Source organism: Narcine bancroftii, chromosome 2 (genome assembly GCF_036971445.1).
Source record: "Narcine bancroftii isolate sNarBan1 chromosome 2, sNarBan1.hap1, whole genome shotgun sequence".
Lineage (NCBI taxonomy): Eukaryota > Metazoa > Chordata > Chondrichthyes > Torpediniformes > Narcinidae > Narcine > Narcine bancroftii.
The window spans coordinates 104,849,085-104,873,670 of NC_091470.1; the positions used below are offsets into that span (position 1 = coordinate 104,849,085).

A 24,586-nucleotide genomic window follows, 5' to 3' on the forward strand; every position below is an offset into this window, starting at 1 on the left:
AACACTGCCCCGTAACAGATAGAATGCAGGAAAGCGTTTGGATAGCAGAGTGCCAAGCTCTCTTTCTCTCTCTCAATGTCAATTAGATGAAGGGTTGGGGAGGGGGGGGGTGTGGGAAGATTCCGCTCCCCTGTCCACCTCAGCGACACTGAGGTGGACAGAGCAGATCGATTTATGAACAAACTTCTACAATGACCTGACCTGGGACAGGCACATCGATGGGACAGTTAGGAAATGATCATTGCCTCAGAACGCGAAGGAAGTTCAGCATGTCCCCGCAGTCTCTCAGCAACTTCTACAGGGACCTCATCGAGAGCAGGCGTGATGGATACATCACAGTATGGGACGTGAGGTGCTCTGCTCGAGATCAGGAGAAGTCTCAGAAGGTGGTGAGTGCAGTTCAGAACACCCCACAAACCTCCCTCCCTCCATGGGACTCCATCCTCATCTCCCGCTGTCCAGGAAAAACCGCTGACAAACTGAAGATTCAGGCGCCTGTCTACATTTTGGTCAGACCTTGATGAAGGGCTCAAGCCCCACAAACATTGATAATGTAACTTTGTGATATAAAGGACGCTGTTTGACCGGCCTAGTTTCTCCTGCATCGTGTTTTTACCTCAACCACAGTGTCTGCAAACCTTTGTGTTCAACTCGTGACAAACTGAAGGACCCAGCGCACCCTGGGCCCACTCTCTCCTCCCTTCTCCCATTGGGGAGAAGGACGAAGAGTCTGAAAGCATGCACCAATGAGTTTAAAGACTGTTCCTTCCCCTGCAGCCTTCAGGCTCCTCAATGAACCCCACAACAGTGCTCTCCCACTGCCCCTTGCTTGGTGCTAATTAATCTTCTCCATTGTCATGCTATACTCTGGAAGTTGCGCTCTTTACGTGGTTAGTGATAACCTTTAGTCTGCTCACAGAAGAACCTTCTCCCTGTCCTAAATATTTGGCAAAAATAGTTTGAACTTGAAAGCTAGCCCATTGTTTCACCAGCTGATCGCTGCAGTATGAAACCACGAACGTCTGCAGACACCGTAGTTGAAGTAAAAACACAACACTGGAGCAACTCAGCAGGTCAAACAGTGTCCTTTATGTAGCAAAGTTAACGATACAGAACCAATGTTTTGGGCTTGAACCCTCCATCAAGCTATGAGCAAAATGTAGACAGGCTTCTGAACAGAATGGCAGGGAGGTGGAGGGGCAGGGGAAGAGCATGGTCCCAAAGGCGGGAGGCAATAGATGATAAGGGAAGGAGGGCACATCAGCAAGCAGAGAGAGGGGACACGGGTCTGTGAACAGAGAGGGAAGGGGGTGGAGGAAGGGCGAATGGGGAGTAGGCTATCAGAAGCCGAAGAAGTTCATATTAATGCCATCCGGTTGGAGAGAGCCCGGACAGAAAATCAGTTCTTCCAATTTTTGGGTCGTCTTGATGGGATAGCACGAGGCCATGGATAGACGTGAGAGCATGGGAGTGGGGCATGGAATTGAATGGTGGGCCAATTGAAAATCCCTGTCATTGATGTGGAATGATCTCCGCTTTAATTTGCCAAGCCACTTGCCTCTGAGGGGATGGGAAGGTGACTGAATATGGAAATCCACCAGAGAATTGAGGGTGGGCAGCGAACTGAGCAACGACCTTCACATTTCTACAGACATGCAGTGGAAAATGTTCTGACTGGCTGCATCGCAGTCTGGTATGGTGACACGAATACTCTCAAGTGGAAACCCCCACAAAAATATGGTAGACATGACCCAGGACATCACAGGCAAAACCCTCCCCACTATCGAGAACATCTACAGGGAGAGCAGCAGCAATCATCAAAGACCCTCACCACACAGCACACGCTGCTGCCATCAGGAAAGAGGTATTCGTGCCACAAGACTCACACCACCAGGTTCAGGAACAGCTGCTCCCCCTCCACCATCAGACTCCTCAACCACAAACTCAATCAGGGGCTCATTTAAAAACTCTTACTTTTGCATTTCAATTATTTTCTTTCCTCTCTGTGTTACATCGTCAGTTTCTTTACATTTATTTGTTTACATATGTACATTAAGTACAGTTTTTTTTGCATTCCTAATAAGTGGTAATTCTGCCTCGCCCACAGGAAAAAAATCTCAGGGTTGTACGTAATATCATGTATTTACTCTGACAATGAATGTAAAATTTGAAATACCTGTTGACTTTTTCCTCTCAAAGCCAGCCAGAAGTGTTACGGAAGCACGCCATAAAAACCTCTCTCCTTCCTGACTGGCTGGGTGACTTTGATCTTTCCGAGTAGGTAGTCTGTGGTGATTCTCTCGCCTTCCCTCCAATGTTCCTGGTGGCCTGGGCATGCCATTGCTGGGGAGTAGAAGTGAGAAAGTCTGCTGACCTCACCTTCGATGCCAAGCTCTATCAGGAGGCATTAGGGTAGGGACTAAGGAGTTGGGAAATTTGGAGCAGGAATCCCAGGGAATGCACAGTGGCATTGCCAGAGGTGCTGAAACAGTAGCGCTTGCTGCTAGGGTGGGCCCAGGGAGAGATACAGTGCCCCTACGTAGGATCCCACCGCCCAGTCCAACTACTGATGGCTCTGCCCAGGCTTCAGCAACCAGAGTCCCTTCATGAACTCTTCTTGCCCTCAGGACCCTCACGAATCTACGTTCCGGTACCAGGACCTCACGAGCCAGCCTCCAACTGTCCGCAGCCTGGTGTGAGTCCTTTGACCTCGAGTCTCCAGCAGCCCGCAGCCTGGGGTGAGTCCTTTGTTCTCAAGTCTCCAGCTGCCTGCAGACTTTGTAGGTTCCTCGACCCCCAGGCCGCCAACAACTCGCTGCATGTGTTCAGCTGCAGAGCCCAGCACTGGCTCATCATCATGGTCACCATCCTTAGAGTCACCTCCTCCTTCTCAAACGGAGGGCGTTTCTCCCCATTACTGGTGCCCTGCACCAGTCCTCTGCTTCCCTGCAGTCTGCAACCCCTCAAGGCCACTGTCGAACACAGGCACCGCCATTTTCGGCCCAGACCCCACAGGATTTTAAATAAAACACCATTGGCTTTTTTAACAGGTTACTTAAAGTCTGTACCGAGCAGGTAGCAGTAGGAACAGGTGGTGGGACCCTGCCGAGGAGTCCTTTGTCTCCACTTCCCACAGTCCCCGGGTCCATACTAGTGGCCGTTACAGAACTTCCGGCAGCACCGCCATTTTTTCTCTTGTTCATAACAAAAGCCAATCTTCCTCCAGTTCTCTTCCACAGGATCCTACCGCCCTGACTTCTGCCCGATGGCCCCACACAGGTTCAAACCACCTGTCTTTGGCTTGGCTTCGCGAACGAAGATTTATGGAGGGGGTAAATGTCCACGTCAGCTGCAGGCTCGTTTGTGGCTGACAAGTCCGATGCGGGACAGGCAGACACGGTTGCAGTGGTTGCAGGGGAAAATTGGTTGGTTGGGGTTGGGTGTTGGGTTTTTCCTCCTTTGCCTTTTGTCAGTGAGGTGGGCTCTGCGGTCTTCTTCAAAGGAGGTTGCTGCCCGCCAAACTGTGAGGCACCAAGATGTACGGTTTGAGGCGATATCAGCCCACTATCGGTGGTCAATGTGGCAGGCACCAAGAGATTTCTTTAGGCAGTCCTTGTACCTCTTCTTTGGTGCACCTCTGTCACGGTGGCCAGTGGAGAGCTCGCCATATAACACGATCTTGGGAAGGCGATGGTCCTCCATTCTGGAGACGTGACCCACCCAGCGCAGCTGGATCTTCAGCAGCGTGGACTCGATGCTGTCGGCCTCTGCCATCTCGAGTACTTCAATGTTAGGGATGAAGGCGCTCCAATGAATGTTGGGGATGGAGTGGAGACAACGCTGGTGGAAGCGTTCTAGGAGCTGTAAGTGATGCCGGTAGAAGACCCATGATTCGGAGCCGAACAGGAGTGTGGGTAGCACAACAGCTCTGTATACGCTTATCTTTGTGAGGTTTTTCAGTTGGTTGTTTTTCCAGACTCTTTTGTGTAGTCTTCCAAAGGCGCTATTTGCCTTGGCGAGTCTGTTGTCTATCTCGTTGTCGATCCTTGCATCCGATGAAATGGTGCAGCCGAGATAGGTAAACTGGTTGACCGTTTTGAGTTTTGTGTGCCCGATGGAGATGTGGGGGGGGGGGCTGGTAGTCATGGTGGGGAGCTGGCTGATGGAGGACCTCCGTTTTCTTCAGGCTGACTTCCAGGCCAAACATTTTGGCTGTTTCCGCAAAACAGGACATCAAGCGCTGAAGAGCTGGCTCTGAATGGGTAACTAAAGCGGCATCGTCTGCAAAGAGTAGTTCACGGACAAGTTTCTCTTGTGTCTTGGTGTGAGCTTGCAGGCACCTCAGATTGAAGAGACTGCCATCCGTGCAGTACCAGATGTAAACAGCGTCTTCATTGTTGAGGTCTTTCATGGCTTGGTTCAGCATCATGCTGAAGAAGATTGAAAAGAGGGTTGGTGCGAGAACACAGCCTTGCTTCACGCCATTGTTAATGGAGAAGGGTTCAGAGAGCTCATTGCTGTATCTGACCCGACCTTGTTGGTTTTCGTGCAGTTGGATAACCATGTTGAGGAACTTTGGGGGGCATCCGAGGCGCTCTAGTATTTGCCAAAGCCCTTTCCTGCTCACGGTGTCGAAGGCTTTGGTGAGGTCAACAAAGGTGATGTAGAGTCCTTTGTTTTGTTCTCTGCACTTTTCTTGGAGCTGTCTGAGGGCAAAGACCATGTTAGTAGTTCCTCTGTTTGCGCGAAAGCCGCACTGTGATTCTGGGAGAATATTCTCGGTGACACTAGGTATTATTCTATTTAGGAGAATCCTAGCGAAGATTTTGCCTGCAATGGAGAGCAGCGTGATTCCCCTGTAGTTTGAGCAGTCTGATTTCTCGCCTTTGTTTTTGTACAGGGTGATGATGATGGCATCACGAAGGTCCTGAGGCAGTTTTCCTTGGTCCCAACAAAGCTTGAAAAACTCATGCAGTTTGACATGCAGAGTTTTGCCGCCAGCCTTCCAGACTTCTGGGGGGATTCTATCCATACCTGCTGCTTTGCCACTTTTCAGTTGTTCAATTGCCTTATATGTCTCATCCTGGGTGAGGACCTCATCCAGCTCTAGCCTTAGGGGCTGTTGAGGGAGCTGGAGCAGGGCGGAATCTTGGACTGAGCAGTTGGCACTGAAAAGAGATTGGAAGTGTTCTGACCATCGGTTGAGGATGGAGATCTTGTCGCTGAGGAGGACTTTTCCATCTGAGCTGCGCAGCGGGCTTTGGACTTGGGGTGAGGGGCCATACACAGCCTTTAAAGCCTCGTAGAAACCCCTGAAGTCGCCAGTGTCCGCGCTGAGCTGGGTTCGCTTGGCGAGGCTAGTCCACCACTCATTTTGGATCTCCCGGAGTTTGCGCTGAAGATGGCTGCATGCACGACGGAAGGCTTGTTTCTTCTCTGGACAGGACGGCTTTGTAAGGTGAGCCTGGTGGGCAGCTCGCTTCTTTGCCAGCAGCTCCTGGATTTCCTGGCTGTTATCGTCGAACCAGTACTTGTTTTTCCTGGAGGAGAAGCCCAGTACCTCTTCAGTGGATTGCAGTATGGTAGTCTTCAGCTGATCCCAGAGGGTTTCAGGGGACGAGTCCGTGAGGCGGATTGCATTGTCGAGCTTTGCTTTGAGGTTTGCCTGGAAGTTTCCTCTCACTTCGTCTGACTGCAAGTTTCCAACATTGAACCTCTTTCTGGGGGCTTTACTGTTCCTGGGCTTTGGTTTGAATTGAAGGTTGAGCTTGCAGCGAACCAGCCGGTGGTCAGTGTGGCATTCCGCGCTGGGCATGACCCTGGTGTGGAGCACATCTCGTTTATCTCTTTCTCGCACCAGGACGTAGTCCAGGAGGTGCCAGTGTTTGGATCAGGGATGCATCCAGGTAGTCTTCAGGCTGTCCCTCTGCTGAAAAAGGGTGTTTGTAATGACAAGCCGCTGTTCTGCGCAGAGCTCCAACAGGAGGCGCCCATTGTCGTTGCACTTGCCGACACCATGCTTGCCCAGGATTCCTGGCCAGGTTTCTGAGTCTTTGCCGACGCGAGCGTTGAAGTCGCCAAGGATGACAACCTTGTTGGCTGTAGGGGTGCGTTGAATAAGGTTGTGTCGGTCAGTGTAGAACTTGTCCTTTTCTGCTGGTTCCGCCTGGAGGGTTGGAGCATAGACACTGATGAGGATGATGCGACGCTTGTTTTGAAGGGGGAGTCGCATGGACATGATCCGGTCCGAGTGGCCTGTCGGGAGGTTTTCGAGTTTGGAGGCAATGGAGTTCTTGACCATGAAGCCTACACCAGATAGGCGTCGTTCATCCAAGGGCTTGCCAGACCAGTAGAGTGTGTAGCCTGCGCCGCGTTCTTGGAGGCTGCCTACATCTGCTAGGCGGACTTCACTGAGAGCGGCTATGTCGATGTCAAGTCTGAGGAGTTCATGTGCAATGAGGGCAGACCGACGTTCAGGTTGGTGGCTGTCAGCCTTGTCTAGCATGGTTCTGATGTTCCAGCATGCTAGCTTGAGTTTGTGAGCATCTTTTGAGGGGGAGGACGTGGAGGAGGAGGACGTGGAGGGGGAGGACGTGGAGGGGGAGGACGTGGAGGGGGAGGACGTGGACCTGTCCTCGGGCCTGCACAAAGGAGCTTTTAGGTGGAGTGCAGTGCGCGCAGTACTGGCCCCACCCTTTACACCCATGGTTCGTGTGCCGTGGCCAAGCAAGCTGGGACGTGGCAGCGAGGTCCTTGGGTCGTAGGTTTTATATCGGAGTGGCCTTCTCCAATGCAGGTTTCTTACCCAGGCTGGAGGGGTCTGCCTCCCCTCCTAGGTCGGTCCATACTGCCCGGACCGGGGCCGAGGCTGCCGCTGCTCTCCCTGTGCCCGGACTGGGGCCGCAGCATCCAACTCTCTGCCCGGACCGGGAGGGACTCAGCTGGCCCTGCACAGTGCAAAGGAGGCAAAGGCTGTGGTGGTATACTACTGGCCTACTGCAGGGGGCAATCTCTGTACCTGCAGAAGAGCATGGGGACAAGACAACACCTGGCCGGCTGTGAATCAGCTGACCTGAATAGACCAAGCCCCACCCAGCCGGGTGTCAATCACTCTCCGGGATATAAGCCTGAGCTGGACCTTCGAAGTCACTCTCAGAGTTTACAGCAGCTCTCCTCAAAGCTGGCTCGTGGAAGTTTATGTCGAATAAAGCCTGATGTGTGTTTGCTTTTGACCGACAGCGCACCACAAAGATATATAACCAATATTTTTTTTTAGACATACAGCACAGTAACAGGCCATTTCATGCCACCCAATTAACCTGCGGCCCCAGAACGTTTTGCATGGGAGCAAGACTCTGGAGCCCCAAGGGAAAACCCATGCAGGCATGGGGAGAACGTGCATTCTCCTTACAGACAGCGCAAGATTCGAACCCACCCGGTCCCGATCGCTGGCGCTGTAAAGGCATTGACGTTAACCGTGCCTGGGCCCTTTGCCAAGGTACGGGCCAAAACGCAGGCAGGTGCAGTGATGGGTGAGAGAATGATGGAGTTGGACTTGAACCAGGCACTTGTGGGTCAGGCTTAGGACAGGGACAGAATTGATGGGGAGAGGGAGGGCAGGCAGAGAGGTTTTGGAATGTCCAGGCCGAGAGGTGGCAAAGGCAGCGATGTGGATTTGAACAGTAGGCTTCCTGAGCTGGGAGAGGCATCTAAAAATCGACGTGTTTGTCAGCGATGAGGGAGGTGAGAATAGATCGTCCCCACTCCACTACTAATTACCCACAAGGGTTTGGCATCCATAGATTAGAATTTCTGAGCACTCACTGCTGTTCCTACTACCCACCATTGTCTGCTGATGTTTCATTCCTGGTCAATGGGGCTGGCATTTACTGCTGATTCAGCCTCTGACTGGCTTTTGTGCAGCTTTTCAACTGAAATTTGCACACATCACCTGACTCAAAACAGCAACGAATGCCATGGAAACTAGCTGCCACGGTCAAATCATAAGCCCTGCCTGGTGGACGCTGATTGGCCCGCATGGTTGGCCCTTCTTTTCACTCTTTCAGCTCTCTGACAGTTTGTGAGTCACCTCCTTTACCTCTTGTGGCTTGTGACTGGCGTACCAAACAGCTTGCCGTTGTTCTTGCTCCAGAGGACGATCCCGAGAGAGAGAGGGTTGACACTCGAGGGGTGTTTGATGGCTGTGGGCCCTCTTCACCCTGCTACCACCGGGAAGGAGGTGCAGGACCCTGAAGACGAGCACCCAGCCACACAAGGACAGCTTCTTCCCCGCTTCCATCAGGTTCCTGAATGGACACTTTCTCCTATTTTATCGCACTATTTTTAAAATATAATTTATAGCAATATTTACACTGTGACGCTACCACAAAACAATGAAGTTTGTGACAAAATACATTCTCATTCTGGAATTTTGGATTCTATACTCACTGCAAGTTGGAAGGATGAGGGAGAATCTCTCTTAAAAACCTGGCAAATATTGAAAGGGTGGGATGTGGAAAAGATGTGTCCAATAGTGGGGGAGTCTCGGGAAAGAGCGCCCAGCCTCAGAATAAAAGGACGTCCCCTTTAGAACAGAAATGTGGGGAACTTTCTCCAGCCAGGGGGGGTGAATCCTTGGAATTCATTGGATAGATGGGTTCTTCATTAGTGAGGGCGCAAAGGTGATGAGGAGAAGGCTGGAGTTGAGAGGAAAAATACACCAGCTGTGATGTGAATGGTGGAGCAGACTCAATGGGCTGAATGGTCTAATTCTGCCTTATAGAACAATACAGCACAGAACAGACCCTTCGATGGTGTGCTGACCCATATATTCCTTTCTCTTTTTCAAAATTTTTAATTGAGTTTAACATACAAAATTTTAAAGAAAGCATTGCAACAAGTCATCTCATACACATACAAGTACCAAAAAAAGGAATGGAACTACATTAGACCGTTCCTTAATTCACATGAGAAACAAGTTATTGAATTAACCTATAATACCCATATTTACCAAGTAAATCCGAAAGTTGATTAAAAAAAAACAAACAAAAAAAATCCTAAAAACTAAATCTAATCGAACCCCTCCCTCTAATCAAGGTCACCTTTGTAAAACAAAGGGGAAATTGTGGATTGAATAATGACCTTCAGACATCGGACAGGGAATCAGAATCAGAATTTATTTTCATGAACGAGTCATGAAATTTGTTGATTTGCTGCAGCGTCATATTGTAAACATTCATATTTTAACCATCTTACAACATCACTATAAAAAATATAAAAATAACAGTGCACGAAAAGTCAGGCAGTGTCTTCGATTCGTTGATTATTCAGGAATCTGATGGCAGTGGGGAAGAAGCTGTCCTTGTGCCGCTGAGTGCTTGTCTTCAGGCTCCTGTACCTTTTTCCCGATGGTAGCAGAGTGAAGAAGGCATGGCCTGGGTGGTGGGAGTCTTTGAGGATAGAGGCTGCTTTTTTTTAAGACCCCGCCTCTTGGAGTGGACTGGTGCTCATGATGACGCAGGCTGAGTTAACAGCCCCCGGTATTTATTCTTGTCCTGAGATTTGGCACAGTGATACAGCCAGCCAGAATGCTCTCCACGGTCCCCCTGTGGTAGAGTCTTCGGTGATATACCAATCCGCCTCAGACACTCCGCAACATTCAAAATTCTTAATTCTTCCAATCACGATAATATTCTATGAACGGGCCCCACATCTTTACAAATTGAAACTTTCTATCTTTAATATTGCATCTGCTTACGGACAACTCGTACTTATGAACGGACTACGTGCAACTTCAGCGGTTCGTCGGCTTGGGGAAGGTGAACGCCGTCCGCCATTTTAAGTCGGATCATGGTTATTTACCTTTGTAACCATGCCTCTGATGCAAAAAAAAGCTCTGTACAAACCTCCCTTAATGGCTACTTCAAATTTTGACTAACTGACGCTAAATAAGAACCGTATGTCCCTGTTCCGACTTACCTACAAATTCAACTTAAAGACAGACTCAGGAACGGATCTTGTTCGTAACCCGAGGATTGCCTGTATCTCTAAATTAAAATTGATTTTTTAAAAAAACCTTGCTTCCTCTTCCCGTCCACCTTTTCTGAATGTAGAGTACAGGAGCAGACCATTCAACCCACAAAGTCTGTGCTGAAAAAAATACCAAATTAAATCAAATCTGTTCTGCCTGCACATGGCCCATACCTTCCATGCATATTCACGTGCTTGTCTTAAAGCCTCCTGACAGATCTTCTTGCACCCCTACCCCTGGCAACCAGTTCCAGACATCTGCCACACTTGCTCTACACTATCTCCCTCTCCCCTTAAATAAATCTCCACTAGACTTACTGCACAGTAACAGGCCCTTCTAGCCCACAAGCCTGTGCCGTCCAATTACACCCAATTAACCTACAACCCTATATGTTTTTTGAAGGGTGAGAAGAAACTGGAGCACCGGAGGAAACCCACGCAGACATGGGGGTCTCTGGCACTGTAATAGCATTGACCTAACCGTACAGCCTATTTCAAAACCCCCTCTCAGAGGAGGGATGCCTCCTTGGGCTCACGCACTTCTCATTCCTGTAGCCTCACCTTCACTTCTGACAAAGGGCTTAGACAGCGCCGGAGTCGAACCCCAGTCGCCTGTGCTGTAACAGCATTTGCCAGCCGTTAGGACCTTGGGGGACAAATTTGTGGCCTATCTTAGCGTTTCATAATTTTATAATCTTCCATCCCCAATCCAGGTTTGTTCAACCTCTCCCCATAGCTCATACCCTCGAATCAAGGCAACATCCTGGCAAATGGACCTCGCGGGAGCGCTGTATCTCCACTTCTCATGGGTCCACACCGGCGGCACTTCTGCCATTACAGCGGCTTTGGCAGCAGCGCCATTTTTCAATGTTTTCACTCTCTTGTACCCTGTATAAAATCTGAGAGGCATAGGATAAGGTGGACAGCCAGCGCCTTTTGCCCAGGGCGGGAGTAACAAACACCAGAGGACATCTGTACAAAGTGAAGGGAGGGAAGTTTAGGAGGGATGTCAGGGGGTAAGTTTTTTTATACAGATCATTGTGGGTGGGGTGCCTAGAGTGTATTGCCAGGGGTGCAAGTGGAGCCTGGAAACAATAGGAGCCTTTAAGAGACCCTTAGACCGGCACATGGACAGTTTATAAGGTAGAGAGGGTTTAGTGCTTTTTGTTGGATCAGCACAACATTGTGGGCCAAAGGGCCTGTACTGTGCTGTAATGTTCTGTGTTCCCTACTTGGGAGGTATATCCCTTGCTGATTTGTGGACAGTTAGGTGTCATGTGAAGTTCTTTGACATAATGTTCCAGAGAAAAGTTTGAAAATGCCGTTCTGAACTGAGGTGAAATCCGATTCCCTGCTGACAGTCCCTTGTGGTCTGAGAGAGCCCCTGTTAAGCAAGCAACAAGAAAACTGTGCACTCCTGGAGCTGAGCGTGCAGAGTCTGGCGAGAAACCTGATTGTTGCTGTTGGCTTTTCCGTGCACGTTGGAAACGCTGCTCGATGCAGGTGATAAGGCAGTGGGAAGTCCCTGAATGGAAGAACAAAGGGACATTTGCACTGGGGACGATACCAAGGGAGAAAGGTGAGGGAGGCCATTGCTGTTAGCCCCAGCTACATCTTCCTAAGCAGATAAAGGAACTCAGCAGGTCAGGCAGCGTCCACGGATAGACGTGGTCAGTCAAATGTCGGGTCAGGACACTCGAGAGAAGGGGATGAGACTCCTCAACGTCAAACTCAATCAGAGACTCATTTAAAGACTCTTATTTGTGATTTTTTAATCTCTGTTTACATTTCTTTATTAGTTTACATGTGTACGTTGTGCACAGTTTATTTTTTGCACTATCAGTAATTGGTGATGCCGGTAGAGGACCCACGATTCAGAGCCGAACAGGAGTGTGGGTATGACAACAGCTCTGTACACGCTGATCTTTGTGTGTTTCTTCAAGTGGTTGTTTTTCCAGACTCTTTTGTGTAGTCTTCCAAAGGCGCTATTTGCCTTGGTGAGTCTGTTATCTATCTCTTTGTCGATCCTTGCATCAGATGAAATGGTCCAGCCGAGGTAGGTAAACTGGTTGACCATTTTGAGTTCATGGGTCCTCTACCGGCATCACCTACGGCTCCTAGAACGCCTCCATCAGCGCTGTCTCTGCTCCATCCTCAACATTCATTGGAATGACTTCATCACCAACATCGAAGTACTCGAACTGGCAGAGTCCGCAAACATCGAATCCACGCTGCTGAAGACCCAACTGCCCTGGGTGGGTCACGTCTCCAGAATGGAGGACCATCGCCTTCCCAAGATCGTGTTATATGGCGAGCTCTCCACTGGCCACCGAGACAGGTGCACCAAAGAAGAGGTACAAGGACTGCTTAAAGAAATCTCTTGGTGCCTGCCAAATTGACCACCGCCAGTGGGCTGATATCATCTCCAACCGTGCATCTTGGTGCCTCACAGTTCGGCGGGCAGCAACCTCCTTTGATGAAGACCGTAGAGCCCACCTCACTGACAAAAGACAAAGGAGGAAAAACCCAACACCCAACCCCAACCAACCAATTTTCCCTTGCAACCGCTGCAACCGTGCCTGCCTGTCCTGCATCGGACTTGTCAGTCACCAACGAGCCTGCACCAGACGTGGACATACCCCTCCATAAATCTTCGTCCGCGAAGCCAAGCCAAAGAATTGGTAATTCTGCCTCACCCGCAGGAAAAATAATCTCAGGGTTAAAGGTTCCATTATTGCCATGTAAAACTACATTTAGAATGTTAACATACACAAAATTCTTTAACTTCTCTCACAGGGAGTCGCCACTTTTGTCCAGCGCCCTTCACATCAACCCGCAGCACCTGGTGTTTCCGGGTGGTCTCCACTCCAAGTACTGACCAGGCCTGAGCCTGCATAGCTTCCGAGATCTGACTGCCTAGAACACCAGGTGCCACAGAGCCTCGTGGAGTGTGACGTCGGGTACATACTCCGACAATAAATCGCAATCTTATAATTTTTTTATTTGTTTACGCGATCGAGCTGATTCCGACGATTGAGAGAGGGTGCCACCCAATTAACCGGTATGTTTTGAAGGTGGGGGGGGAATCACCTGTGAAGGAAAACCAAGCAGACACGGGGAGAAATCACTAAAACTCCTTACAGGAAGTGCTGGCCCTGTAATAGTGTTGCGTGAACCCACTATACCTGATGAACGTTTATAAAGCAAGAAAGAAAGTGAGGAAGGGCCCCTGACAGAAGGTATGGGTGGTGGGGAGACAGGTGGAAGGATTATGAAGTGGGGTAGGGAAAGAGAGAGGGAAATACGAAGTACAAAAGTTTCAAAAGTGGAATCAGATGAGGGGGGGATTCCTAAAATTAGATATATCAGTGCTCATGGCATTACGTTTAAAGCTGTCCAGGAACAACATCAATGCAGAACACAAACATGCTGGAGAAACTCAGCAGGTCACACAACGTACATAGAAAGCAAAGGGGAACCAATACTTCGGGCATGAACCCTTCGTCAAGTTGTGAGCAAAAAGCAGGCAGGTGAGTGTAGGAGAGGAGGGAGGAACGGGCAGGGGGAGAGTACTCTCTGATATGCAAAGGACCGCTGTTTGAGGGCAATAAACTACGCACAAAGTGCTGGTGTCCTCAGCCATCAGGCAGCATCTGTGGAGGGCGAATGATAGCCGGCATCTTGTGTCGTGACCCTTTATTGGGAATAGCTCGGATAAACGGGTCGGGGGGGGAAGAGAAGAGCATAGGCTGGCAGGCGACAGGTGAATGCAGGTGGGAAGGGGGTTTGAAATGGGATAAAGGTAAGAATGGCGGAGGTGAGAGGAAGAAGAGGCAGAGGGCTGAGTAACATGCACTTTGATAGAAGGTGGTGGAATGAAGTAAAGGAGATGGGGTGCTAGAGGAAGGGTGACGTGCAGCGGAGAGGAAAGAGAAGGAGTAATGGGGGCCTGAAAATAGGGGAAAGCAAGGGGGTGGGGGTTAATGGGGAGATTACTGGACATTTGATAGAGGTATATAAAATTATGAGGGGAATAGACAGAGTAGATCTGAATAGGCTCTTCCCCTTGAGGGTAGGAGAGATTGGAACGAGAGGTCTAAGTTAAGAGTTAGGGGTTAAAACTTTAAAAGTAACTTAAGAGGAAGCCACTTCACACAAAGAGTGGTGGCTGAGTGGAAGAAACTTCCAGAAGATGTGGCTGCAGTGGGGTCAATTTTGTCATTTAAGAGGAGGCTGGATGTGAGGGGGTTGGAGGGTTATGGGCGGGGAGCAGGTAGGTGGGACTAGTGAAGTTTCACTTAAATCAGTGTGGACTAGAAGGGCCGATATGGCCTGTTTCTGTCCTGTAATTGTTATATGGTTATATGCTGCCTGCTTGGAGACTGCTAATATAAGGCGCTGCTCCTCTAACTTATGTATGACCTCAACCTACGACTATTAGACTTGGTAGTAGTGTACGCCATGGACAGACACGTCAGTATGTGTCAGTGGACAGAGCCCAACGAGGTAATATCCCCCCCCCCCCCCACCCCGCTGTCTGCCTCCAGTCACTCTGGTGTAGAAGATACCACACTGGGACCAATAAACCTTGCATCTGCAGGTATTACAGTGCCAGTGACCTAGGTTTGAATCCGGTGCTGTCTGTAAGGTACGTTCTCCCCGTGACCTGCGTGGGATTCCTACAGGTGCTTCCTTCCACCCTTCAAAATGCATAGGATTTGTAGGTTAATTGTTGTATTTGGGCAGCCTGGGCTCGTGGGCCGGAAGGGCCTGTTACCAAGCTGTAAGTGTGAATTTAAAAAGTGTAAAAATCTCGTGTTTCCTTTGGCTGAGCGACAGAAGAGAAATCATTGAAGACTTTGAACAGGGAATGTTTTGCTATCACAAGGTTATTAATATCATGTTTAGCAAACATAGCAAAATAGACCCACATGCTTTCCTGCGGGAGATCGTTTCCACAAAAATACCTCATTAATGTATTTTCTATTCCATCAGGTGTATTATTTCTAAAGTAGGTTTATATATTGGTTATCGCCACACCATAGGCCATCAAACCCATACTATGCTGTGCTGTGCTGTTCTATATTAATTCCCTATACCATAAGACATAGGAGTAGAAATAGGCTATTCAGCCCATCGAGTCTCCTGGCCACTCTTCCACATTGTTAGAACAGTGCACAAAGCAAGCTTCAGAAACGAAACCTCACTTTCCATGCTGGTGTGCCACAGCCTTTAAGACCCAACACTGGGTCTCACCAGCTTTGCTCTTTCCATCACAATCAGCGTCGGTCACTTCTGCCTGTCCTCCCTCTGCAATTTTGGCTCAGTCTTCCTCTCTCCCTCTCTAACCTGCTGGACAACGCCCAGAGCCCTGCTATTAGCAATCCTCAACACAGACAATGAAACATCGCCTGCCTTTAACGCATTTGGTCTTACCCTCTCAGAGATACTTCCTTTGTTCTCGACATCCCTCCCCTTTCTCTGCTGCTAAAACAAACTGGTTCACTCCCCCAGTCCTTACAGAGGAAATCGGATCTCCACAGACGCTGCCCACCTTACTGAGTCTTTCCAGCATTTTCTTTCTTGGTTTCAAAAATTAAAATGTGATCTTTAATTTAAACTTTTACAAATTCAGAGTTTCGGCAGCTCAAGGGTGGGGGCGCTGCAGGGTTTCGGCTATCAATGCAACTGTCCAAGAGTGAGAACAACCCCCAGAAAAGCACCATCCTCTCCAGTTCTCTCCTTGTCCCACTGGAGGGATTGATGGAAACTAACAAGGGGCCGACAATGGGTAACCTCATCTTGTGCAGTCTGTAGGGCATCTGTAACCCAATACCCCCGGTAGACTTGGATTGATTCAAGGATTCTTTTATTGCCTGAAGCAGTGGAGGATGCCTCAATGCAGCCAGTCCCCGGGTTACAAGCATCCTACTTACAAATGGGCTGGGCGCGGCTTCAGTGGCTCGTCAGGTCGAGGAAGGAGAACGCCGTCCATCATTTTAAGTCAGATCATGTTTATTTACCCTTGTAACCATGCCTCCGATGCAAGAAAAGCTCTGTACAAACCTCCCCTGGTGCCTACTTCAAGAAATTTGACTTACTGACGCTAAGTAACAATTGTATATACCTGTTCCGACTTGCCAACAACTTCGACTTAAAGACAGACTTAGGAACAGATCTAATTCGTAACCTGGGGACTGTCTGTATATATATTGAAGACAAGGTTGGATAGATTTTTTTTTTCCCCATAGGAAATCAATTTTTAAAGATTGAGGATGTTTTTGAAGCAGGAAACTTTATTACTTTTAATAGAATGAAGAAGTTGTTCAAGATACCTGAGAATACTAGACTTAGTTATTACCAGGTTATGGAATTTTTGATATGAAAACTTTGGTCAAGATATGTTTTAAAGGAGATAAATTGTGTGGGATTTTTAGTTAGGTCACACATAGATACAAACACTTCAAAACAGATCTTATTTAAGATGCCAGAACTCTGCTCAAGCCAGATAGACCAGGTTCCGGGTGCCTTTGCAAAAACTTTGAAAAATGCCAATAAGGACTTCACAAGTAATTGGACATGCTGGGGAGTAATGGATTATTGTTTTGGAAAGCAACAGATGAATGAACTCAGAAGATTGGGTTCAGAGCTGCAGTCTGAGTGCTGTTGGCTGTTCTAAGAGGGTCATGTGGTTTTCTCTGAGCGAGAGAGAGAGAGAGAGAGAGAGAATTCAGTTTTAGTTCTGCAGTTCAGCAGCAGCAGCTGGGACTGGAACAGGACAAGCTGGCAAGCTTGTGGGGAAAACCCCATTTTGAAGACAGGTTGTGAGTTCTTAGTTCAGCCTGTTCAAAGCCCTTGTAGTCCATAAAAGAGGAGATGGCTGGCTACATAATGTTTCACTTGAAATAAGGGAAACAGAAGAGGAACTCTGTGGTGACCTGAAAGAAAGAGGTTATTATCTGGAAAACCCTGATGGGGCAAGTTTCTTCAGCAAGACACTGACGTAGTTGATCGGAAGGAATCAGTTGTGGATGTCCAACGTGCAACAAATCTCTCTCTGAAAACTGACAAGAACCTTCTTGAGCGGTAACCATTGACCTTTCAAGCACCAAAGCCTGGTGAACTTCATAAATGTTAAATTCTGTGCACAGTATAAGAATTGTCTGATACCGGTGAACTTGGAGGAGTGAGAAGTGAGTTTGGATTGTGAATCAAATAACTTTTCTGAACTTAAAGACACATTACATACACTTGTGCTTAGAGTTAGAGGGGGATTAAGTTAACAGCAATAAGTTAAAGTTTGATCCTGTTTTCATGTTTAAAGATAATTAAAAGCAACTTTTTGTTTAAGTAACCATTTGTTAGTGAATTTCTATTGGAGCTGGGTTTTGGGGTCTTCTGGGCCGGTAACAGTAGAGAAAATATGATAAATATTATAAATGTGAGGTATAGGCTGGTACAATATAATTTTATTCATCAGTTATATTTGACACCACAGAAGTTAAAAAAAATTGAACCAGACCTTTTCAGATTTATGTTTTAGATGTAGACAGGAAATTGGTATATTTTTGCCTTCTACTTGGCAGTCTCCTAGAGTTAAATCTTTTTGGTTAGAAATAGGTAATTTATTGGAACGAATAACAGGGGTTAAATTCCCACAAGATCCAATGATATTTTTATTGAGTGATATTAAAGGTGTGAAACCTAAATTGAAATTGAACATGCATCAAATTTGTTCATATTGCTTTAGCAAATAGCAAGAAAATTATCGCCATAACTTGGAACTTTATATGGGTATAGAACGATGGCCCACTGAAGTTGGGAGTTGTATACCACTTGAGAAAATTACTAACAATTTAAGAAATAAATCTGATATATTTTGGAAGATATGGAGCCCATATTTACGAAGTGTGGGTATGAATATTTAAACGAAGCTCTGACACGCCCTTTCTCCTTAAGGTCTCAGTCTATTAAAATGAAACCTTAAAGTAATAAGGTTGAGGGTCACTTGCCCTCTTTTTATTTTCTTTAGTGAGGGGATAGAGGGGAGAGCGGATTATATAGGGGGATTTATTTATTCATTCTTTTCTTTTTATTATATGCCCCGTGTATTTGGATTTTATTTGTATTATTATCAATTATGTGAATTCTTTATGGTTTTAAACATAAATAAAATTTTAAAAAAAGATTGGATAGATTTTTACAAAGTAGTGATATCAAGGGATATGGGGAAAAATGTGGAGATGAGCCCATCATCAGATCAGTCATGATCTCACTGAATGGTGGAGCGGGCTCGACATGCCGGACGGCTGATCCCTGCTTCAGTTTCTCAAGTTCTTGCTTTACGTTGGCTGTAAAGCGAGTCACCATGAGCATTGCCCGGCACCCCGAGCAGCAATATGAGATAGAGAGTCCCCTTCAGAGAGGAGTGAGATGAACAACGTCGACACTTAGTTCTTTTAAGGGCTAAAACAAGTCCTCATTCACTGCAGCCAAGAGCTAAATCTGCTCAAGTTGCCAGCAGCATAGTCTTATTTTGAGTGCACAAAACCTGCTGCACAACTGAACACGGTATCTTCAATAAATTGCTGGATATTTCACAAAGAGAAAAAGAAATAAAAGAAAGTACCTTCAGAATGTCCGAGGATTTGTCGCTGGACCTCCCAGAATCCTGTTCAAACTGTTGGCAACCTGACCTCCAAATCAATCATGAAGCCTTCAACCCCCTTCGGCCCTTCGGGTACCCTCAGCGCCCTCTCGAAAGCTGGTTCCAGTACCTGGCTCCCTTTAGCTGCTCTCTGGCAGCCCTTGGCCAATGCCGGCAACAGCCCCGGCAGCCGGTGCGAGTTCTTCAGCCTCAGAGCCCCTCACTGGCCTGCTGCTGCAGCCAGCCACCTTCTCGGTGGGTCCTCTCCTCTGCTTCTCAGTGGCGGGTGTTCTCCCTCTTTCTGGTTCCAATGCTCTCCCGAAGCCTACAAACCCTCATGGTTTGCTGTCCAGCATGGGCGCCACTATCTTGGGCACACCCTCCGTTAGTTGCAGGATTTTTAAAAACACCGTTGGCTCCTTTAACAGGGTATTTAATGAATTGGAACTGCTTTTAGCACAAGGCCTCAACAGATGGCCCAAAACCGTTGATAAAATTCAGACACCATTAGAGCCACAATGGATTACACCTCATCCGCACAAAAGATGTTTGAGAGACTGCCCAAAATTGCCGTTCGACAAGTTTTTCAAGTTTCGTTTATAAAATACTGAGGTAATGTATTCATTTGGGTTCAAATGGAGGCTATTCACCTGCGACAGGCCAAGTTCATGCAGCAAATTAACGAATTAATCACTTTGACTTCCTCTTTTCACCTTCATACACCTATGTCTGTGTGGCACGCCTCACCTCCGCCATCTATAAATTCGCTGTCTAAACCGTGGTAGTAGGCTGGATAAAAAGGGGAAAAGAGTCAGCATACAGGAGGGAGAATAAAAACTTGGCTGAATGGTTGCTCAAAAACAGCCTTGCGCTCAATGTTACCAAAACCAAAGAGCTGATTGTTGACTTCAGGGAGGGAAAACCATAAGTGTGTGATCCAGTGATCCTTGGGGGATCAGAGGTGGAGAGGGTGAGCAAATTTAAGTTCTGGGGTGTCACCAACTCAGAGGATCTTTCCTTGTCCCAATACACTTGAGGGCATCGTTAAGAAAGCCTCTACTTCCTCAGAAGTTTGCAGAGGTTTGGTATGACATCAGAAATTTCATTTGGCAAATTTCAACAGAGGTGCGGTGAAAAGTGTGCTGACTGGCTGCATCACGGTCTGGTGTGGGGAACACCAATACCCCTGAGCAAAAAGCCAACCAGAAGGTAATGGACACAGCCCATGACATCACAGGCAAAACCCTCCCCACCATCGAGAACATCTATGGGGAATGCCACCATCAGAGAGCAGCAGCAATCGTCAAAGATCCACACCGCCCAGCACCCACTCTGTTCTCATTGCTGCCATCAGGAAAGAGGTACAGGTGCCACAAGACTCGCACCACCAGGTTCAGGAACAGCTGCTCCCCCTCCACCGTCAGACTCCTCAACGACAAACTCAACCAGGGACTCATTTAAGGACTCTCATTTTTGCACTTTACAGTTTTTTTCTCTCTCTGTATTGCAGTTTGTTTACATTTCTTTAATTGTTTCCATGTGTATGTTGTGTTCAATTTTATTTGCACTCCCAATAAGTGATAATTCTGCCATGCTCACAGGAAAAAAGAATCTCAGGGCTGTGTGCGATGTCGTGTATGTACTCTGACAATAAATCTGAAAACTAAGCCTGAAATCTGAATTGAAAATGGAGTCAGGTGGAGATATTTCTAATTTATGAAAGAATTGCATTTATATAGTGCCGTACATTGTGCTTGGCGGACAGTGTTTGTGACATTACTATTGGATTGGCGGAAGCACAGCAGCCATTCTGCCAGGACCATGCCCAAATGTCAATGTGTCATCTCTGTGCCCCTCTCCACTGACACTGAGTGTTTCCGGAATTTTCTGATTTTATTGAAGATTTCCAGCGTCTTCCGCTAATTGATTTCTGACTATTGTCGACGCCGTTGAAGGATGGAAGGAGGAATGGTGGCCAGAAGACTGGGGACGCATCACAGAGCTATGGGATCCGTTACATCCCCAGGAGGGGCTAACCAACAGACTGCTCGTCCAACAGTTCAATCCCTCTGCACGGCCCTGGAGCCTTCAGTGCTCAGGTGTGGGCCCAAAATCCACACATGATGGATGGATTCAATGGCTGAGATCCATAGTATATGGGGAGAAGCAACATCTCTCAGTATCAACAGCCATAGGGCACAGAAACTGCCCCTTTGGCCCATCTTATCCATACTGACCAAGTACACACCTATGCCAATCCTATCTTGACAGTTGCCTCCTTGGCCTTGGCAATTCAACCGTATAACTGGGTACTTCTTACATTTTAAAATTCAGACATACAGCACAGTAACTGGTCCTTCTGGCCCATGAGCCCGTGCTCCCCAAATACACCAATGAACCAACAATTCCCATACGTTTTGAAGGGTGGTAGAAACTAGAGGAAACCCATACAGACACAAGGAGAATGTACAAACTCCGTCCAGACAGCGTTGGATTTGAACCCAGGTCACTGGCGCTGTAATAGAGTTGTGCTGACCTCTACGCTGACCGTGTGAGAGTCCCTGCCTTCACCTTTACCTGTGCATTCCATTTTCTAACCGTTTTCTAAGTGAAAACATCTTTCTCTATATCTTCTCCAAACCTTTAACTTGGGCATGAGAGAAATGTTTATGCCCATCCACCCGATCAATGCCCTCATTGATTTTGTAAACATCTGTTGGATCCTGTCCTACTCCAAGAAATACTCCCCTGGCCAATTCTGGCTTTGTTTGTAATGGAAACACTCCACCCCAGGAAGCATCCTGGTGAATCACCTCTCTAGGGCAGCTAAATCCTTAAACAGGCACACATAGCAAAGCCCCAAAACACCATGGCGCGGATCGAAAGAGGATGTAGGCCCAGAAAATGGCAAATTGGATGGATACGTGGATAGGATGGGTTTAGAGCAGTGGTTTTCACTTATCCGATGCCATTGGAGCTCTGTGTTTAGTAAAGGGTTGCTTAAGGTGGGATGTGGGTGGGAAGGGAAGGTTGAGAACCACTGCTCTAGACCCAATGATTACTGAAATATTTTGCTTGATAAAAATTGCCAGTGACCCATTTCCTTTGGAGTTATGAAACCATGCACGTCTTCACTACAAAGATGTAATCAAGCGCGATCTCCAGTCATTCCATGTCAACCATATTGACTGGGAGGGCCTCGCAAAAAGTCGCACTGCATGGCGTTCCCCAATTCGCAGTGGCACATCACAATGTGCCAACAACTACAAAAAGTTCTGTGAAGGCAGAAGAGCTACAAGGCACCGTGTTCATCTTCGCTCACGAAGGGATGGGCCAGGATGAGGTAAAATTAAAACACCTTACTAATCACAGAGGACTTTTGGTGTAGGGATTGCTTAAGATGGAATGTGAGTTTGGGGGTGGGGTGCAGTTTGAAAACCACTGGTTTAAAGGGATATGGGCCAAATGCAGGCAGGTGGGACCCAGTGTGGATGGGACATGTTAGTCCACGTGGGGAAGTTGGGCTGAAGGGCCTGTGTCCACGCTGAGTGACTCTATGGCTGAAAAATTTTGTTGGCTATTGGCAATAAACAGTGCGGTAGATGTGTCCTCCACTGTACATCCAGATGTGTGCACGTCGGGTCAACTCTCCCATTCCTAATTTAGCATCTTCAGTTTAATTTTTCACCAGAGCATCCATGAGCTATTGGTCAATCAATTGATATCCCAACTTCTCAATCCCCGTCCTGGTGGATCCACCTCGTGCCAGATCTTAGGTTCACAGAACAGCATACTTCGTCCCACAGTGTGCTTCCAACCCATATATGTCTACCAAAAAGGGCTAAATCCCTCCCCTACCTCATAATCCTCTATTTTGCTTTCATCCATGTGTCTGTCCAAATGTTCCTAATTGTACCAGCCTCCACCATCACCCTTGGCAATGCATTCCACTCTTGGTGTAAAGAACTTACCCCTGATGTTTCCCCTAAACTTTTCTCCCTTCACTTTGTACAGATGCCCTGTGATACTTGGGGGGAAAAAAATGTGCTGACTGTTTACCTTATCTATGCTTCTCATAATCTTGTAGATCAGTCACCTCTCATCCTTCGCTCCAAAGAGAAAAGCCCTTGCTCTCCAAATCTTGACTCCTAAGACATATTTTCCAATCTAGACAACACCCTGGTGAGTTTCCTCTGCACCCTCTCTCTAGCTCCCACATCCTTCCTGTAATGAACTGAACATAACCAAATTTCAGATTTATTGTCAGATAGACATACGACCCTGAGATTCTTTTCTCCTGTGGGTGCAGCAGAATTACCACTAATTGGTAGTGCAAAAAATAAACTGTACACCACGTAAAACATGTAAACAAACAAAGAACTGTCAACATATAATGAATGTAAACAAACTGACTGTGCAATACAGAGAGAACAAAAAGATCACACGTTGGTGTCCTTAAGTGAGTCTCTAATTGAATTTGTTGTTGAGGGGTCTGATGGTGGAGGGGTCGCAGCTGTTCCTGAACCTGGTGGTGCGAGCCTTGTGGCACCTATACCTTTTACTTGATGGTAGCAAGAAGAGAGGGGGTGCTGGGTGGTGAGGGTCTTTGATGATTGCTGCTGCCCTCCAATGGCAGCGTTCCCTGTAGATGTACTCATTAGTGGGGAGGGTTTTGCCTGTGATGTCCTGAGACCACTACCTTTTGGAGGGCTTTCTGCTCAGGGGTATTGGTGTTCCCATACCAGACCGTGATGCAGACAGTCAGCACACTTTCCACCACACCCCTGTGGAAATTTGCTAGGGTTTCCAATGTCATACCAAACCTCCGCAAACTCCTGAGGAAGTAGAGGGCTGATGTGCTTTTATCACGGTGTCATTGGTGTGTTGGGTCCAGTAAAGATCCTCCGAGATAGTGTCTCCCAAGAACTTAAATATGCTCACCCTCTCCACCTCTGATCTCCCAATGAATCACTGGATTGTGGTCTTACCAGAGATTTATAGAGCTGCAACATCACCTCAGGATTCCTGAATTCAGTCCCCCCAGACTAATGAAACTTGGCGTACCATAGGCTACCCTATCAACCTGCGTGGAAACTTTGAGCGATCTATGGATTTGGACCCCAAGGTACATGTATTCATTCAGACTGTTAACTATTCTAACATTAACCATGTACTCTGCCTTCATGTTTGACCTTCCAAAAGGCATCACCTCACATTTATCCAGATTGAACTCTATCTGCTTCTTTTCCACCCAACTCTACATCCTGTCTGTATCCTGTTCCTCAGCACATTACCAACAAACCACAATAACTTTTCTGAGCGGTGCACAAAGTCTCTCATGAATTAATCAGCGGTAGGCTTGCTTTTGTGTTCCATCCTGAAAATAGAAACAAAGTCTTGCATTTAAATCGTGTTTTCATGGCTGAAAGATAATTTAAAGTGCTTCACAGCCAAAGGCATCTTTTCAACTTCGGGACATTGTTGAAAAGTAGGGCAATGTAACTGTAAGTGCAAAGCTCCCATAAATAGCAGCATATCAGTCTAAAGCATGGTTGGCGTAGCAGTTAGCACAACACTGTTACAGCGCCGGCGAGCGGGTCTGGGGTTCGAATCCCGTGCTGTCTGTGAGGAGTTTGGATGCACCCTCTGGGCGCTCCAGTTTTCCCCCACCGTTCAAAAAAAATGTACTGGGAGTTATAGGTCCATTGGGTGGAATTGGGCGGCATGGGCTCGTGGGCTGAAAGGACCTTTTACCGTGCTGTGTGCCTAAATTTAAATTTAGCATGGGGGGAGAGAGAGAAAAACAGAAATATGTGCCAGTTGGTGACTTCAGCAGAACTGTTGAAGATTTCTGATTGGGAAAACGGGGGTCCCACATGTTACCTCCCCCTCTCTTCTCCAAGTTTGCCA

General features: G+C 47.5%; 1 protein-coding gene across 1 annotated transcript in view; it reads right to left on the bottom strand.

Moving 5' to 3' along the window:
* Positions 1-19,160, bottom strand: part of LOC138754064 (pleckstrin homology domain-containing family A member 2-like) — a 129,990-nt gene extending 110,830 nt beyond the window's left edge. Inside the window, exon 1 of the mRNA XM_069917814.1 lies at positions 18,659-19,160. The gene's annotated coding sequence lies outside the window, so the exon portion shown is untranslated. The remainder of the gene's footprint in view (positions 1-18,658) is intronic.
* Positions 19,161-24,586: the final 5,426 nt, after the last annotated feature.